This window comes from Indicator indicator, chromosome 6, assembly GCF_027791375.1.
Source record: "Indicator indicator isolate 239-I01 chromosome 6, UM_Iind_1.1, whole genome shotgun sequence".
NCBI lineage: Eukaryota > Metazoa > Chordata > Aves > Piciformes > Indicatoridae > Indicator > Indicator indicator.
The window spans coordinates 32,525,383-32,542,016 of NC_072015.1; positions in this window are offsets into that span (position 1 = coordinate 32,525,383).

The following is a 16,634-nucleotide window of genomic DNA, read 5'->3' on the forward strand; positions in this document are numbered from 1 at the left end:
GCAAAACTAGTTAAAATAATAACTGAATAAATTATTTGTAAATCTATAGATTGAATTATCCATGCAATCTTTGCAGCTTGGTGAAGATATTACTTCAATGTTATTAAGTGTGGATATATTTATCACTAATTTACTTTTTAAATGTTATGAAACTTGCCTAATAAAAATCTTAAAGGTTTGGAAGACCAGAATATAAACAGAGGCCACAACGAAGCAGCTTACTTAAATCAGTGCAAGCTATGCATTGCAAGTCACTGACAGCAGGAGAATTTAATAATCCTGACTCCAGTTGACTTATTCTAAGCATTCCCGGATGAATACCCTTCTTTGTCACTTACCACATTTCCAGGCAAGCCTTTGAAAACTATCTTTTAAATAACCTATGTAAGGGCACCCCACAAGTTGGCAACAAAGGACAGGACCAGCTTCTCCAGAAGCTCAGGAAATGCTTTAACTCTGCACCAGTCTTGTAGCTCACTGTGCTAATCTGCAGGAGCTGACAAGGTTTCTGGATTTGCATTGAATACTGCGGATTCAAGGAAAGGATTGTAGTGAATCTGTGAGCTTACAGACCTGACTTAGATGAAATGACTTCTCGTGTGGCTTTCCTTTGAATTTGTCTGATTGCCCCAGTAGCACCCCAAAAGATGTTAACATCTTCATCTCTTTTTCTTCCCTTACTACTAGTAAACACTAAAGATTTTGGTGATAAGAACCCTAAGAAGCCATGGTAAGAAAAATTAGAGGCACATGAAGGAACAATGACTGAGTGTAGGCTTTAATCTTGGCATTTTCCATGCTGTATCATTGGTGCAGGCCTGCCAACACTGGCAGGTCAGATACAAAATTACCTTGCAGAAATGTTTTATTGACAGAAAATGAACAGTAAAATGCCCAAGTTTATAAAACTGGGGAAGCTGTTCTTCAGTTGCTTTTATTCTTAAGCAGAGGCATCACGTAAAAAGGATATTAAAAATAAATAAATGCTCAGGAGGGCCAAAGTTTGCAAGGAAACTGAAAGAATTGGAGGGCTCCAGAAGAAATCATAGAATCATAGAATCAACAAGGTTGGAAAAGACCTCAGAGATCATCAAGTCCAACATATTGCCTAACACCTAACACCTCGTGACTAACTAAACCATGGCTTCAAGTGCCATGTCCAGTCCTTTTTTGAACACCTCCAGAGATGGTGACTCCACCACCTCCCTGGGCAGCACATTCCAATGGCAGATCACTCTGTGAAGAACTTTCTCCTCACCTCGAGCCTAATCATCCCCTGGCACAGCTTGAAACTATGTCCTCTTGTTCTGGTGCTGGTTGCCTGGGAAAAGAGACCAACCCCCACCTGTCTACAACCTCCTTTCAGGTAGTTGTAGAGAGCAATAAGGACACCCCTGTGCTTCCTCTTCTTCAGGCTAAACAACCCCAGTTCCCTCAGCCTCTCCTCATAGAGCTTGTGCTTGAAACCTCTCACCCAGCCTCATTGCCCTTCTCTGGACACGTTCAAGTGTCTCAATATCCTTAAATTGAGGAGCCCAGAACTGACCACAGAACTCAGGGTAATGGAGTATACTGCAGAGCAAAATGCTCCAAAATGCCTTGAACCTGCCTGACAGAATACTATATGACTGTGTGTTTAACAGATAGTTTGAGTTGCAGTTATCCATATTTGTATTCCTCTATAAGTGCTCCTAGGCTCTGCTATCCCACTGTGATTTTGAGATATGAGGTATTAAGGAGAGTTGGATCAAATGGTGTCTCACAAGATCATCTACACTGGGCCTTTTTTTCTTGTTTTCTTTTGGTTATCATTTTTCTTATCCTTTCTTGATTCTGAGCCTGCCTATTTATTTGTTACAGGGATAACCATCTGTGTTAGAGCTAGAATGAAGGATCATCATACATGTTACATTTGTATTTGATGGACTCCTTGCTAGAAAAAAATATAGCATGCTGCTGCACACTGTATCACACTAAGAGTACAGAAGTTAGTTTTCTTTCTGGCTCTGAATTATTTAATGAGCTTTTGGATGAGCTTCATATTCAGAAAGATTTATGGCTGCATTCTCCCGAGTGGAAAGGCCCTCACTAGCCTCTGAACTTTTCATTTCTTTTTTTCCAAATTCCTTAGAAATGAGTGGTTTCCTTCATGTAAATCAGAGTTCTCCAGGGATCTGTGAATAGAGCCTCTCAAAATGTCCAAATCGTCAGGCCATCCAGTGCCCAGATAAAAATATTTTCAAAGCATACTCTCTATCTGGGCTCCTCAACATCACTTTAAATTTAGAATCTCCAAGCCACGGTTAGGGCACTCGAAAATCTACAATATCAGAAGTCAGTGGGTTTTGTAGAAAACCTTTTCACCAAGACATGGGTCATGACATTTCTGTTTGCAAACCCTTTCTGTCTTATCAGTCTTCCTCTTGTTTTAAAGCTGAACATTCAGCAAAATGTGTTTATTTTGCATTTGCAAGGTACCTTTGAATCAACTGTTGCTTGCAGTAACTTACAACTTACATGTGCAAACTCCAACCTGTTCAACACAGAGAAATGTGAAGAATGCAAATCAGGGCAGAACCATAGTGACAAAATGATAAGACTCAGAACGCACTTGTAAGGTTGTACTAAAGGTCCAAACCTTGAAGCTGAATTTTGAACATTTGCCCTTTAAATTCTATTAGAAGTTTAAGGTAAACCTCATGGCTTCTTAACATTCATTTTTGACAAGTGAATAAATTACTGAGACAATATAATACATCCATTTAACAGAAAGGGAGAATCAGTTAATATGTAAAGCAAATAGTAAATGTTACATTACAGACATCATAGTTGTGATGTTACAGACAATATTGTGTTGGGGTATAAGATTATTTATTTATTTTTACCTAGTACAGAGCCAAGCACAGCTTCACTGGTTGAAAAGAACTGTGTAATAATAATGAACTAATGGCATATATGCTGTATATGGAAAAGAAGCAAATGGTTGCATTCAAAACAAAACTGTTGCCAGATCCTCTGCCTTGTTTAAGAGTCTCCCTGTTAACTCATGCTGTTTCAAACTTCCACTATTTGTAAAATGCACTTGCAACTCCATGGAAAATCCTGTGCTTTGCTATTTAAGATTTACATATCCTAAGGACCCCTGGATCACCCCATCTTTCTGGATTCACCATACTGATTGGGCTTTCAGGATGCAATGGCGTGTGTCAATCTGTACACTGATGAACCAGTTGATGGCACCACCAATTAAACTGGGACAGCCTCATAAATTAGAATTTGAACTCTGTTTGGGGTTTTGGTTTAATATCTTTGATCTCTAATGCACCATATTACAATTTAATCTGGATAACATAAACTGTAAATGCTCAGATGTTCCTCGTCACCTGGATGGTAAGAAAATAGAAGTACTCATTCAAGTTTTGGAGATAATACAAGAGTTCCATGCTTCTGAAGAGGCTCTGGCACAGTATGTGGATGTGTTTAGCTAGTGCAGCCCATGGAGGGATGTTCTCTCTGCAGGTGGTCAGCTCAGGGGAAGGTTGTATGGTGATTACAGAAACTCAAACACCCATTGCCATGACAGAATGTTTCTTGTGCTACTCTCACGTGCCTGATTCAACTGGAGTTATATTTGCAACATGCAAATATCTTCTCCTTAAAGAGCACTGGATTTTGAAAATTAGTAAGGGTGTTTATTGTTAAATTGTAATAAACAAATGCTCTGACTATTTAAATAGCTATTTCTTTCCATGTTTGTTTATGAAATCACAATAAATACATTAATTGGGGTTCTGGATTTCTTTTGCCCACCATTTTCCCTTGTCGTTGTCCATCATAAAACTGACGATATGTGGAAATTTACTCAGAGACCAAACAAAGAACTATAAATCTCTCTAGTTCTTGGTAATCTCATGCATTCCTGGCTCCCAGCTGATCTATCAAGAGGTCATTTGGTTGAAAGCCAACTTGCTAGACCTCCCTCCCCTGCCACTGTTTTAATTTCCTCTTTTGCTTGCTTTATTCTCAGTACTGGTACATTGTAAAAGAAATAGAATTTGCATCTTTACAAGGAATGCCATTTTAAATAAGACATTCTTGGACAACAACAAAAAAAGGACCCTCTGTCTCTGAGGATGTGTCTTAACAACTTGTTTTTAGTGTTTGGGAACACATACCACTTTGTTCAGTTCTGCCCAAGCAGATAATTTCAGACAACTATTTAGTACTAACCCAAGTGAAAATAAAAAAAAAAAAAAGAAAAAAGGAACGCAAATCATTGCCTCCTTATCCTAAGCCTTGATACTTGCTGTAGACAGCAGTCTTCTCCCTGTCTGATGGCAGAAGTATTTTAAACAAACACACAGTATCTTCTTTTGCAGATTTGTATATGGTCTGACTCCCAGGGAATCAGGCACAGGATAGGGGGGCAGCTGTCCTCCAGCATCGAAAAGGACAGACTTCTTTCCTGACCAGTTTTCTTTTAGTTTTTATAACTGGGAAGCACATCTTGGCCTTAATTGATCTAACAGTCTGGGTTTGGCTCTCTGGTCTTTGGTCTTTTTCCCAAGCTGGCTGTTGACAGGCTATGGAGTATTACACACAGGTTTTAATCTTCAGGAAACATAAAGCATACGTAGCTGGCTCCAAATCACCAGCTCTTCTGTACCACAGAAGAAGAAAGATGGGATTTAGGGGGAAAGTTGAAGTACAGAGGAGTGGGAGTAGCAGGAGACTGCAAAATATTGCATATCACCCCCGCCACTGCCATGCTCCCACTGAGACTGCAACATCTAAAATTACTTAACCAATGTCTCAACTATTTGAAGCTAGGCCAGGAGCTGTTTGGTCTCTACAAATACCTGAAAAGATATCAAAAAGGCAGCACAATGCTGTCTCTTCCTCTGCTCAACCACAAGTATTTCCATTTACAAGCAGTTGGCACGCTCAATCCAATATCACATTTCGTGCTTACCTGAGATGCAGCTGGAAATCAAAACAGTCCTTCAGGCAGAAAAGGGAAAAATTTCCTACAGATGATGTCACTTCTGTCTCTGCTACTCTTGTTGGACTTTGTGGTGAAGGGAAAAAGCCCAAAGAACCCATTTATTTGTGGTCACTCAGAGGATAGCAATGATTTAATTTGCTCACATTCAACTCAAATTTGGGTGACGCGAGTAGAATCCTGCCCCACATTCTGCATCTCAGACTTTTTTGTAGACTACATCTCTCTCCAGTCATTAGTGTCAGAGCCCAGGGTTGGTAGCATCACCAGCCCAGTAAAGACCACTATCACTTTCTCTGACAAGTTCACAGAACAGGAGCTCTTCAGTAAGTTTCTTAGGAAACTCCCTGTATCCAGGTCAGTCTTTGACAGAAGAAATGCCTGTGGATATTTGCATCGTCACATCACACTCCTCAACATAATTCTGCAACTGGCCCAGCCTTTCTGTAATCCTGGCTCTCCCAGAAGCCATGCCCTTTCCCCTTGATCAATTCAGCATGTAAGGAGCAAGCTCATGGATCAAATTATGCCTCTATACTCCTGTTATCTGAGAGAAGAGGGGGTGTCAGTGGTTTATAAAGGAGGTACTGGAAGAAGGAGCCAGAAAAGTAGAGTTTTGTGGGAGAGGCAGAGAGCTGTCAGATCAGCTACATGAAGGATGGAATTTCCTACCTCCAGCCAGCAAACTCACTTACAGGTTTTTTACCCTTGTTCCTTTATATTACAGTGTTATTACTCTTTATAGATTAATAAGTTTCCCCTTTGTTGTGACATGTGACAGCAGCACCTGTGTTGGTGGATGAAGCAAAGTGGGAACAATGCCTTGTTGTCTGTAACAAATACCTGTCAATTCCAGATTGACAATTTCTACTTAAGCTAATTTACAAAAGGAAAGGTAAAACACCCTCTCCCAGGGTATTATGAAAAGAAATAAGGAAACATTTGATGTATGCTTTTACAATTCAAACAAAACCTAAAGCTTTAGCTTAACAGCATAAAAGAAAAATAATAGAATGAAAAAAATTAACATGTGACCTGACTGACAGTAGTTACAAAAAATAAAAAAGGAAGTTATACATCTGTGTATATATTCTTATCTGTAAAACAAACGTCTTCATCTGCTGGAAACTGGGTGAAAATCTCCCTCTTTCTCTTACAGATCGATCCAGATGTGCATGAACCACTCCAATGGCCACAGTCTGCAGGTGATGAAAGTGGCTTTGGCCTCCAGGACCAAGCCATTACTGATTCCCTCACTCACAGTGAACACGTGGCCATGTGATTTCTATCAGTGAAATCAGTATGTTTATGGCATTTAACAGAGTAGAGCATGAGCACTCCTATAAAGGCCTGGGTGTACTTTGGAAAGGGACTCCTTACCTCCTTTTCTCCTCTTTTAGGAATTTAACGATGGAAATTGGCTTTCTTACTATGCTGACCATCCTAGTCTGAACGTGAGCAGGGTGGAGATGTATGTGTCTTCCTTCAAATTTTATGTTCCAGCATGGAAGGTGGCATGGAGAAGGGTGCCCTGAGAGGGACAATGATTCCCTGCTGCTGTATGGACCCCACCACTACCTGCATCATGGCATCCCCAGACCCTGCAGGGGCACAATGTGTCTGATGGACACATCAGCAAGAGGCCACACTTGCTGGCATATAGGCAGACAGACGGCACATTTCAAGAACACATTCTCTTTAAACACATCACTTCCCTGTTTTCTACCTTCAGCAACTGAGTAAATGGGACTTCATTAATGTTATTCTAGACAAAGAGCGGCAGAGAAATGTAACTTTTTTTTAAAGCCTGTATTTTTAGCTTGAGAGAGACCAATTACAACAGCTATAAACATTTTAATCATTTCTCTGAACATGTGGAAATACATACATTGTGAACCTTTTTCATAGGAAATGCTGAAATCCATTCCTTAATGGCACATTTTCTTAATGGCTTTACAGTTTCTCAGTTCATTTCAAAGGGCTGTTATTTGTTATGTGGACATAAGTTTAGATTATGGTTTAGAATGCTGAGGCATGTTTGAAAGAATTATCTGGTGGATGGTGGCAGCTACTTTTGCGTTGCCTTCTGTTCTTGCTTTGAAATACATAGAAGTGAGGATATGAGGACGGCAGGGGAGTGGGGGATGGACTGCCTGTGCACAAAATATTCCCCATTAAAATGTGGGGTGAAATCCTGGCCCCAGTCAAATCAGGAACACATCTTGCATTTCTTCAACTGCCAGATTTTATCCAGGTATTTTACTTTATTAAGTACTAAAGTAAAAATAGTTTATAAAAAAGGATATTTTTATTCTTTGCAAGGAGCTGTTTTTACTCCATGCTATGATTCTTTGATCTTTGGGGGCTTAATGAATGAAAGAAAGGGGGGAAAAAAGAACAAAACTGTGTTGTATAAAAAGAAGTCACAACAGGGGCACTGCAGATGATAAGGTCACAAAATTAGAAAACGTTGGTAATTTCTAGAAGCAGAATAGTCTTTGTAAAAGATGAAATATGGGCTACTTGGGTGTCTTAGAACGATATGGAGGTCTTGGATGAAATCCCTGCCATGTCTAACCAATGGGAATTTTTCCTCTCACTGTAACAAAATCAAGATTTCACTTGCCCCTCACTTTAAAGGCATGTGGAGGAACAGCAGAATTTCTTCTTTAGACACAAATCTTGCCTGGTTCAGCCATTCACACTCCTTTCCTGCCCTGCGCTCTTCTCGCATGTCTTCCAGAATACTAAGCCTGAGATCTTTCACCACTCGAGTACCACACAAAAGGGAATTCTTCCCCTAAACCAGAGAATGCACACATTCACCAAACACCTGATTTATATAATGCACATTGAATAACTATCCACACCCCTCTCCCATTGATGAGAAACCCTGAGAGCATTACACAGACATGGGAAAGCCTGAATGAAATTTGTTGAGGTCAAACACATCATGCCCTGTTACAATCTTCTTGTCCAAATCCAACTCTTGTTGGAAACAGTGGAGTCTTTAGGTGCCTTCTGAAAGGAAAAATGTAAAAAAAAAAAATAAATTAAGAATTTAAGAAATAGTGGCACATTTTGTGGTTAAGCAAGCCTTAGTAGCTGGAGGTAGAGCTGGAAGCAAGTAGAGGTGGAAGCAAGTAGAGAATGTTAACAAAATGCCACACAATGCTTATGTAAAGTGAGAGCTGAAGTTTTCTCAAGAGCTCAGCCTCTGACCTGGGTAGGTGTCAGCTTGTTTCAAGGCCTTCCTTCCTCAGGGGTTACTTCACCATCCCCTGTTCTAGTTTCTGTAAATATGAGGGATATGATTTCCTGTGAATCCTAAATATTCAGAGTCCTCAGCACTTTAAACATAACCTCTAAGAGGTTACTCTACTGTTATATGCTTTGTTACAGTTATTTTGCTTGTGTTTGTTGATGGAAAGGCATACTCTGGGTCATTGCTCTGTTCTTTTCCATCACAAATCCAGATATTACACTAACACATCCTCTGAAATGACAAGACAAATTTGACACAACCTGTGGGATTCCTCCTATGAGGAGTCACTGCACAGTCCAAACCACAGTGAATCGATTTCAGCTGATGTGGACACAAATCAGTTAAAAGTTGTAGTTTTATTCCCTTGCTGTGCTGATTTCACATGCAAGGAAGATTTTTATTTGCTGAAACCATTAAGCCAGTAGCTTTTTTTTACCCCTTCTCTCACCACACACATACACTGTCTGTTCACCTAATATTTGGGAGAGGGATACAGACCCCTCCATATTAGGTAGTAATGTGGAAGACTACAGCCCATTGCTTTTTTTTTTTTTTTGTTTTGATGAAAGTCTCACATTACTCATTCTGCTTGCAGACTGTGGTCCTTCCAGTACTTAGAATGTAGAAGTACAGGAAAACTGACTCTCTATCCACATCATGGACTGTCACTTGCCACATGCAGGCTTTCCACATGCCCAGTCAGCTCAATTACAGTGTTGACATGGCAAACATTACACAAAACTTTCAAGGTAATTTATATAATTTGTGCAATTAATCTGCCGTTTACACATTGCAAAAAATTGTTGGAATGTTCTCACTTATTGGGGGAGAGGAGATAAATTCCCTAAATGTCTACTTCTAAAGAACATATTCAAACAATGATGTTGTTCTATGCTAGTGGGGGAGAAGAGCAAGCCTGGCAACCAGATGTCCACCATGCCTTACACCCAGAGAAAGAAATGGCACGTGCTTGTATGTGTGCTTGAGTACGTGTGTGAGAGAGAGAAAATCCTGTAAAGAAAGGTTTCTTTCTGTCTTTTAAGGATTAAAATTAATATTGAGAAGTTGGCCTACATCAAATAAAACAAAATACAGTGAATTTGACTGCTTTGTCTAGCACAAATGATTCCTGTGTTTTAGTCTCTGGCTGTATAGCAGGGTATTTCATTAAAATTTCAATCCAAGGATTTGTCTTTGCTGTTTGCGACAACCTGGGAGGTCTACAACATTTCACATTGTAGTTCGTCCCTGTACGTTTGAAGTGGGATTGCACATTTCAGCTCTGGGGCGCACATTTTAACAACTAGAACTAGTGCAGCATGAAGTACTTTGAAACAACATGTAAATGGTGCCTGAAAAGCCAAAAGCTTCCTCCTCAGCAATCAGCTAGCCTGGGAGTCTCTATGAAGAGTTACAGCATGACAGCACGTGTGTGGCTTATGGAGAAGTTACAGAGATGTCTCATCAATGATTTGATGGATATCATATATTTGATATTGATATCATATTTGATGGAGGGGGAAATGGGTCCAATAGATGCATGCAAGGGAAGATCCTTGTGCCTTCTCCTGGGGCAGCATTATAGTCATGCTTTAGAGCATGAAAGCTTGTGCAAGTCACCTAGGTGTTAAACATTCACGTGAACACTGATGTCCATACTCATTCTATCTGTCAAAGCTGAGAACAACATGTAGCATCTTCCAGGAACTGACCAACATGACCACATCCACCAGACTGAACAAATGCATGCTTCCAACCTAAGGAAGGAAGAAAAGCAGAAAAAGCCTTAAGCAAAAAAGAAATCTGCACCATCCTCATAGAGAAGCAGTAAGAGAGAAGTAGTAATTAGACTCTCAGGAGGACCTTTAGCTCTGGGACTTCAGCATACAACTAGAAAAGCTGTGCACAACCCAGAGACATCTTTATCAATATAGAAGAGGGAACACAGAGCTCCTCATGTCCAAGAAATCTACATAGCCATCAATAAGACTGGATAGCTTTATTGTTTTCATTAACCACTGTCAGATTTTAATGCCAGCTGAGACACACATAAAGAAGGGATTGGCTTGCTTAAGATATAGTGCTCATGTGATTAGCCTTTCCACCCACCCCAGCTCATGATGCCATATGTACTGACATGACTGTCTTATAGTACTGCTAAGACACCACAAAACCTGTAATTTATTTCTTCTCCCTGATGTCTATAAGAGGCAGGGAAGTGTCACTGCACCCATTTCACAAATAAGGAAAAAAAAAATTACTGAGCAACTCAGCAGACAGATTCATCCTGGATATACACCCAGGATGAAAGAGGGTACTTAGAGTCCTTCCTAACAGACTGGCTGAGCCTTTTTCTTCTTGACATCTGTGTATGATTTGCTAATATTCCCAGAAGTACAGATGTTACAACAGCCTTCCCTTCTATGAGTTTGTGAGCATACTGGGAGGCCCTTCCACTTTGAAGGCTTCAGGTCACATTTAGCCTAAATTGATCTTTTTGCAGTCAAACAGAGAAACACCTGTCAGTTTGGGGGAGCATACTTTGGTTTTAGGAGAAGGACACTGAATACGGAGAAAAGAACAAAAGAACATCTGCTGGTTCTCGCCCCAGGGCAGGAGATCAAAGATCACCCTTTTTCAAAAGTGGTCATCTTGTCCAGGAACATAAAACAAAATAAAAGACAAATTGTGCTTGATAAGAAGGTTCTATTACTCCATAGAATGCTAACAAAAGAGAAAATATTTATTTATATTTTTTTCTATAACCCTTTATATATTGCTTCTTCCCTCTTTTTATTTTCAGCTTGCCTATTATTCTTTTTCGTTATTGTATTCCCTACACTTTGGATTCTGGTTTATGTTCAAATTCTTGTTTTACTAGAAATGCTACATCCTGGTGGAATTAAAATCCAAATTGGATATGGAGTGCTGCTTAATTTGAGTTTCAGTGTCCCAGATGTTGGTTAGGTGCTATGAATACTGCAAAAATCTAATAATGTTTCTTAGCTAAAAAAGATCCATTAATATAATGGTAGGAATGAGATGTGCTGAGAGCAAATGGAATCCAGAAGAAATCTGAGTAAAGGTCGCTAAAGTGCTTTTTCTCCCCTCAGTTTCCACATTCTCCCTGGCTTTTAGGTACCGCAGCACACATGGAAGGCCCCTATAACACTAGGAAATGCTATACAGTTGTGATTTCGTAGAACAAAACAAATAGTCCTAGCTCCTCTAATATTTAATCCAGATTTGTAGGTTCCCAGTGCGCCGCTATAAAATCACCCCGTGTGGCGGGGTCCTTCGGCAGCGCAGCAGTGCCAAGTCTCAAGGTGGCTGAGCTGAGGGTTATGTTTCAATTTGGCAGTGTAACACCATTTCCATAGACAAATTAACATTGTTTCATTTCATTTTGACACCATAATGTCTTTTCCATAGACCCGCACTGACATTGTCGTGAAATCATTGCATCCCAATCAAGTGAATGGGAAATTAGCACCATGACACAAAACATACTGAGAAAGTAACCGCAGCTTAGTTTATTTGTCAAACTGAAATACCTCAGCCACCTTCAAACACATTTTCTGAAGCACCAGAAGAGCTGAGTGCAGGAATCAACACTAACAAAACATATGCTGTAAAATATGTTCCTTCCAGTCAAAATTTAGGAAAACTACTAGGACTGAATGGTCCTTACTGCAGGCTTTGCAAGTCAGGGCTTATGCCCTCCCTCCCTCCTTCTCTCAGCATTTTCCACTGGTGCTTGTGTCTGAGCTGGGGGTGTGCAATTGCGGGCAACTGGTGCAAGGTCTACGTCCCTGTTATAAGTTAAGCTTTAACCTGTTACAGCCTCCAGAAGCCCAGTGCACCCAGTGCAGCACATACTGGGGAAGGTTGCAGACCAAAGTGGAAATCATCTTGGGTTTTCCCAGGTTTGAGCTTGAGAGACTTGGAAAGGTGCTACATTGAGAGCTGAATTTGAAACCACAAAAATCTCTGTTTACAGGAGAAATGTCCTGTTTACTTTAACATAGAGAACAGGCATAAAAAAACCTCAGTAGCCCAAATCATGGATTCCTTAAACTTTTTGCTCCCAGGCCCCGTCCTAACAACATATAATGCATACATCTCCCAGCCTGAGCATATTAAAGGGCTCACAGATACGATTTTCCTTTATTCCAGTGATATGTGAACTGCTAGAATACCAAACTACATAGCAATGTTAATTTCTTTTAAACCTATTGCTATTTATACATAAATCTTGCAGGAGGTTGCACAGCCAGCACTCATAAGTGTCTGATTTTGCCTCTCTCACATGCAGTACACACTATTATTCCACTCCTGGTATCTGTCACCTCTTATTTTAGGCCAGACTTGTCCTCACTCCCAGAATCTGTTGTCTCCCAGCTCGCTCTGCCCTCCCCAATGCCTTAGTGCTTTCCCTGCCTCTCTCCTCCTGAAGATACTTCTGCATACCTTGTTTCTGCATCACATGTTCCTCCTCACACCTCAGCTTTTCAGACAGCTGAACAGGAACTACTCACTCTCTATCCTGTGACTGAAACACACTGTTTCAACCAGAGGTTATAACCACAGGTGTATTAATTACCACAAGCAATTTGAGGAAAGTCCTGCTCTGCTAGGGCTAGGCCAGATTCTGCTGTCAAACTTGACTGCACCTCTGCTAAATATGCATAAGAATAAGATTTTTGTGGAGGATTACACAATGAAACATAGGCAGTTTATCACATGGGTTTTAAACTTCATCTGTATCTGAACTAATTTTTTCCTGTTTCTTTCCTAAAAAAACCAGTCTTAGACAAAGACCTGGTTTAGAAGCCTTGCCTAGAAATCAGATGATTACTCTAGTCAGTAATGGGACTGCAAACTCTGTAAGTCACACATGAGTGCCTTTAGAGGAACTACAAATATATGGACTAAACTCAAAAAGGGCTGATGACATTATAAAGCTTAGAGCCAGGAAAGTAAAACCAGTCTGAATAGAGAGATGAAAGTAGCTGGGCTAGAAACATAAAGAATATTTCACAAATATGCATCACATATCTAAGACTAAACCATGAATTGAAACTAAGCAGTTCAAGGCAGCAAAAACACTTCTAAATGCTCCTTGCGTATCTGGACCCTATACTTCAAGACCACCTTTCCCAGCATCCCCAACCTGCAGGTACTTCTAGAGAAAGAGACTTCAGAGCCTGTGAACTGGACAATGCTGAGCTTCCACCTGATCCTCAGAGATCTCCATCTGGAACACGCACAACTGGTCCATCCCATTTGATTGAGGAAGTTTCCCCGCAGCCCTGGGTTCTGCCTCTGAGACATTGCAGATAATAATGCAGACAAGTGATAAAGATTGGGGTTTACTTTGTCAAAATCGTGTATTTTGGGGCTTTTTTGAACCCAAAAAATCTATACCACTTCCCAGGCTCAATGATAATAATGGTTGCCTGCAGGACTTCAGCAAGAAGCTCTTGAGTAAGAAGATAGTACTTCTACCAGTGATGGTAATTTACACCTGTATCCACTCACACTTTGTGTTCCCTTTTGAACTGAAGGGACCGCAGGGATCATTTGAGCTACCAGATAACTTAACACTCATTCACCTCCTTCATGGACCCTTGCCAACAAGATACTCCTGAACGGAGTTCAGCAACGCTGACGCCTGATTGGGACTGTGCCATAATCTCCCTGCAGCCTGGCCCCAGGCACTTTTAATTGCTTGTATCCATGGAAAGAGAAAGAAGAAGCACAAAGTATGGGCAAACCAGGGGGGAAAAACCCCAATAATCCATTTCCACATTTGTTCAGCAACACATCAGTTGTGTTTCACTCCTGCCACCTCAATATACTCTCCACTTAGTATATGTAGGAAATGAATTAGACTGAGACAAATTCTGATTTTAAAATCATTTAGGCACTGCCTTTTAATTTTCTATGTCTTTTGCTCTTTGATGTGTTCATGTAGTTTCCACTCACACTATGCAAGAATCTCAGATATTCATGAAGAAGCAGCTGGGCCGACTCGCCTGTCACTTCACTCTCTTTTGCGCTGCCCTGACAGCACGAAGCAGATGAGCTCTAGTTGGGTATCACCTTGTGGAAGATTTCTCTTCACTGATGGGAACCCTCTGTTGTCATCAGGCTGTTGGCCAAAGCACTGACTTGTGATATTTTTGCCTCTTCCCAGCTGGCATCAAATTACTGCAACAGCCACTTGGTTCTTCTAGAATAAATAGGAGCTCAGGACTGTTATTACCCCACTGCAGTCTTTTGATACAGCTCTAAGTGGCCAAAACAGGGATTCAAAGGTTGCCCCTGGGTCTTGCCCCAGCTGCTGTGCACCGCTTTTTCAAAGTATTTGGTTGTGACAGACTCTCAGCATTGGTGGTGGAGTCTCTAACCATAATTCCCAGTTCCTCCATTCCTTTATCTTAGCACAATCATGTCTAGTTATAACATCTTCCAACACTTTTGCATGGAGAATGTACCACAGAAACCCAGTCTGGCTTTTGTGATTATTTTGAATTGCTTTTCCAGCCTGATTTAGTTTCAAGTTTATGCTTATTCAAATACTAGGTAGTCTGTTTATCAAAATCCTATGCGGAAAATACGCTACTTGGCAGAGAACCTCCTTTTTTTTCAGTGTCATTGGGCTCACACCAGATTCCTCACAAAGGAAGCCATAGTTTATTTTGCAGGATGCTTCCCAGTCCACAACTTCCTCAGGTATCTGATGCAAACCGAGAAGTGCACCCAGCTGACATCCTCCTGGGCTCAAGCTGATTTGTGGGCTGAAACCACAACTGTGATAAGTGCACTGAAAAGATTACTAGTGAGGCAGCTGCTTAGATCAAGGCTGTAAGCAGTCACGTTGCTTTTGCTTTTAAAAAGCTAACAACGCAAGGTTGCCAAATCAGTTGAACTCTTCCAAAAACTGCCATTTGTCTGTTATTCAGGACCCACATTGTAACTGTTGCTGTTTGGCTGGTAGCCTGGCTGGGGAGGGAAAGAGAAAGGGAGGCAGAGAAAAGCAAAAAAATGAACTTAGGAATCATTTCAAGGCCTTAGATGTGGACAGGTTTGCCGAGCGGTATCTTGGAACTGTACAAGGTAAACATGGTCTAAATCACCTGCTTTGGGAAGATAAGTACCGCGAGTTCTCTGAGCTAAATGCACACCGCTGAAATTTGATTGAAAACTTTGCGATGTGAAGACTGAAAATCACAAGAAGGAGGCAGGCAGCCTTTAATCTCCTGTTGGATGACAATTCAAGATAGACTGATAGAGATACCCGCTGCCTGATAAAACAGTCAATATTGTAGATGGTAGATACTTAGAGGAAACAGACACTGCGAAGGGGGAAAAAATCCTTAGGATTTTTATATTTTCATCCTGTTCTCAGCTCCCTGCTAAGCAGGATGAGACTTGTATTTTCCTCTGTTAACTTATGGCACTTCAGATGCAGTGAACACTCACATTTTTTTAAAGGGCATGTTGTTTAAGGCAGGAGTAACTTGTATACAAAAAGTATGCACAAAATCCAGGGAATTTTGGGTGCCTGGAAACCACAGCACAATAGAATCATAGAATCATAGAATCATAGAATCAGTCAGGGTTGGAAGGGACCACAAGGATCATCTAGTTCCAACCCACCTGCCATGGCCAGGGACACCTCACATTAGATCAGGCTGGCCAGAGCCTCATCCAGCCTGGCCTTAAAAACCTCCAGGGATGGGGCCCCAACCACCTCCCTGGACAACCCATTCCACTCTCATGGTGAATAACTTCTTCCTCACATCCAGCCTGAATCTCCCCACTTCCAGCTTTATTCCATTCCCCCTAGTCCTATCATTACCTGATATCCTAAAAAGTCCCTCCTCAGCTTTCTTGTAGAAACCCAAAGGTGGCAAATTTGACACAATTCTTTATTTATTTTTTCTTGTCTATTATGGAAGAATTATTTGCCCACTAACCTAGTGCAAACTGAACGGTGGTGTTTTGTAAGAGCAGTAGGTACCTGGTTGTGAGACCAGAAAAAAAAAAAAAAAAAAGGCATGAAGTCTGAAAAAGCATAAGGAAATCACAGACAAGCAGAAAGTGCTATTTGCACTTTTCTTTGAAAGGACTTGGATAAGTAGGTGTGTACATATTCTCACTACAACACTTCAGTTTTTGTGTGCACCTATCCTTCGTGTTATGTTTATTACAAGAGCTAAGACAGAAGGCTTTCTAACAGCTCGCTGCTGCTGCTGCTGTCTTACTATGATTTTCCTATCTTTTAATTAAAAGTATATTTCACAGCCAAGCCAAATGTTTTATAATAACAAGAAGGAAATGCAGAGAAACAGCAAGGAA